Genomic DNA, 3,190 nt, shown 5'->3' on the forward strand with positions numbered 1-3,190 from the left:
TCTCCACATTTCTTCTCAAATTTTCCCATTTTGCCCCAAATTGTCCAAAATTTTCCCAATTTTTTCCAAATCTCCCCCAAATTTCACAAATTTCTCCAATTTTCTTCTTTTTTCCTCCAAAATGTCCCAAATTCTTCCCAAATTTTCCCTTTTATTTTCAATTTTTTCCCAATTTTCCCACATTTCCCCCAAATTTTCCCAATTTCTCCCCAAATATTCTCATTTTTTCCCAATTTTTGCCCAAATTGTCCCAAAATTCCCCAATTTTCCCTGAAATTTTCCTAAATTTTCCTAATTTTTGTCCAAATTTCCCCCAAATTTCCCCAAATTTGTAGAAAATTTCATTTTTTCCCAATTTTTGTCCCTAATTTTCCCAATTTTATCTCAAAATTTTCCCAATTTTCCCCAAATTTTCCCCATTTTTCCAATTCTTGCCCCAAATTTTCCCAATTTTTGCCCAAATTTGTAGAAATTTTTCCTTTTTTTTCTTATTTTTCCAAATTTTTGCCCAAATTTTCCCATTTTTGCCCCAAATTTCCTCACCCAGCGCCTCCAGCAGCGTCTCCAGCACGAACCAGGATTTGGGGTCGGAATTTGGGGAATTTGGGGAATTTTGGGAATCCCAAAATTCCCCCAAAATCCTGGGCAGGGCCTCGGCCGCCAGCTGCGCCACCTCGGGCTGGAAAACCCCAAAATTCCCCCAAAAAATCCCAAAATTGGAGCTCAAAACATCCAAAACAAGCCCAAATTTCAGCCCCAAAAATCCCCAAAATTCAACCAAAAAATCAAAAAAATTCACCCCAAAATCTCCAAAATTCAACCCAAAAAATTCTAAAATTTACCCCAAAATTCCCCAAAATATCCCAAAAACTGGAGCTCAAAATCCCCAAAATTCACCCCAAAAAGCAGCTCCAAAGTCCCCAAAATTCACTCCAAAAATCCCCAAAATTCACCCAAAAATCCCCAAAATTCACCGAAAAATCCCCCAAAATTCATTCCCAAAATCCCAAAAATTCACAAAAAATTCACCCCAAAAATCCCCAAATTTCACCTGAAAAATCCCAAAAATTCACCCAAAAATCCCCAAATTCACCCGAAAAATCCCAAAATTCACACAAAAAATCACAAAAAATCCCAAAAATTCACCCCAAAATCCCCAAAATATCCGAAAATTCACCCCAAAATTCACCCCAAAAATTCCCTCCAAAAAACCCCCCGAAATCCCCAAACCAATTCCCCAAAAATCCCAAATTTACCCCTCCAACAATCCCCAAAAAATCCCCAAAAATCCCCAAAAAACCCCCAAAAATACTCACAATTCACCCAAAAATACCCCAAAATTCATCCAAAAAATCCCAAAAATTCACCCAAAAATCCCCAAAATTCACGCAAAAATTCCCCAAAATTCACTCCCAAAATCCCAAAAATTCACGAAAAATTCACCCGAAAATCCCCAAAATTCAGCCAAAGATTCCCCAAAATTCACCCCCAAAATCCCAAAAATTCACCCGAAAAATCCTCAAAATTCATCAAAAATTCACCCGAAAATGCCCAAAATTCACCCAAAAAATCCCAGACATTCACCCAAAAAATCCCAAAAATTCACCCAAAAATCCCCCAAAATTCACCCCCAAAATCCCAAAAATTCACCCGAAAATCCCCAAAAATCACCCGAAAATGCCCAAAATTCACCTGAAAAATCCCAAAGTTCACCCAAAATTCACCCAAAAATCACCCGAAAATGCCCAAATTTCACCCAAAAAATCCCAGAAATTCACCCAAAAATTCAGCCAAAAATCCCCAAAATTCACCCAAAAAATCTCCAAAATATCCCAAAATTCCCCCCAAAAATCCCCCCAAATCTCCCTAGAAATCCCCAAAAAACCCCCCCCAAAATCCCCCAAAATTCACCCCCAAAATCCCAAAAATTCACCCGAAAATCCCCAAAAATCACCCGAAAATGCCCAAAATTCACCTGAAAAATCCCAAAGTTCACCCAAAATTCACCCAAAAATCCCCAAAAATCCCCAAAATCCCCAAAATCCCCAAAATCCCCCCAAAATCCCCGGTACCTGCAGTTCCTCCCGGAGCTCTCTCAGCGCCGCGGCCGCCGCCCCCCTGACCGCGCCCTCGGGGTCTCCCAGCCCGGCCCGCAGGGCCCCCAGCACCGCCCCCAGGTACCTGAGGCCACGCCCACTTCAATCAGGCCACGCCCACTTTCGTTTTAGCCACGCCCAAACCGTTGAAGCCGCGCACATTAAATAGCACCCGGCCCAGTTTACGCCCACTTTCGTTTTAGCCACGCCCACTTTCGTTTAAGCCACACACATTAAATAGCACCCGGCCCAGTTTAAGCCACGCCCACACAAATTTAGGCCACGCCCACAGCGTTTAAAGCCACGCCCACCACCAAAGACCACACCCTCTGCAGTTTAAGCCACGCCCACCACACCTAGTTTGGATTAACCACGCCCACAACACCATAAAAGGGTTTAAAGCCCGTCCCACCAATAGGCTTTAGGCCACACCCACAGCCTTTAAGCCCCGCCCACAAACCCATAAAAGGGTTTTAACCCCACCCACTATGCTAAGCCATGCCCACAATTCCTTAAAAGGCTTTAGACTCCACCCACAACCTTAAACCACGCCCACAGTTCATTAAAATTCCACAAGCCACGCCCACAAACACGTACAATGCTTTAAGTCCCACCCACAGCCTGTAAACCCCGCCCACAACACCATAAAAGGATTTAAGCCACGCCCACAACTCCATTAAAGGGTTTAACCACGCCCCCTTTCCTTTAAGCCTCACCCACAGCCTTTAAACCCCACCCACAACCCCATAAAAGGCTTTAAACCCCACCCACAGCCTTTAACCCCCGCCCTTTTTCCCATAAAAGGCTTTAAACCGCCCATCTCCATATATAGTATCAAACACCGCCCCTTGCCCTGAAGCCCCGCCCATTTTTTGACCATATAAGGAGCTCACCGCTGCCGCAAGGCGGCGCCGCAGCCGCGCGCGAGCGCCGCCAGCGCCAACAGCGCCCCCTTGCGGCCGCCGGCGCAGGAGCCGCGGGCCGGCCCCTCCAGGAGCGGCAACTTCCGGGTCCGGCCCGACCCCAAAATCGCCGGAATTTCACCCAAAAAACGAGAGGGGTGAGGGGGAAAGAGGGGGGGGAAGGGGCGGGGA

At 45.5% G+C, this 3,190-nt stretch overlaps 1 long non-coding RNA gene across 1 annotated transcript; it reads right to left on the bottom strand.

Moving 5' to 3' along the window:
- Positions 1 to 520: 520 nt before the first annotated feature.
- LOC121351790 lies at positions 521 to 3,110 on the bottom strand. Its single transcript, XR_005954839.1, has 3 exons — positions 2,990 to 3,110; positions 2,073 to 2,181; positions 521 to 679 (listed from the first exon to the last, which is right to left on the bottom strand). It is a non-coding gene; the product is annotated as an uncharacterized LOC121351790 (long non-coding RNA).
- Between the last annotated feature and the right edge of the window lie 80 nt (positions 3,111 to 3,190).

This window comes from Pyrgilauda ruficollis, unplaced genomic scaffold (genome assembly GCF_017590135.1).
Source record: "Pyrgilauda ruficollis isolate IOZ18807 unplaced genomic scaffold, ASM1759013v1 scaffold1723, whole genome shotgun sequence".
Taxonomy (NCBI): domain Eukaryota; kingdom Metazoa; phylum Chordata; class Aves; order Passeriformes; family Passeridae; genus Pyrgilauda; species Pyrgilauda ruficollis.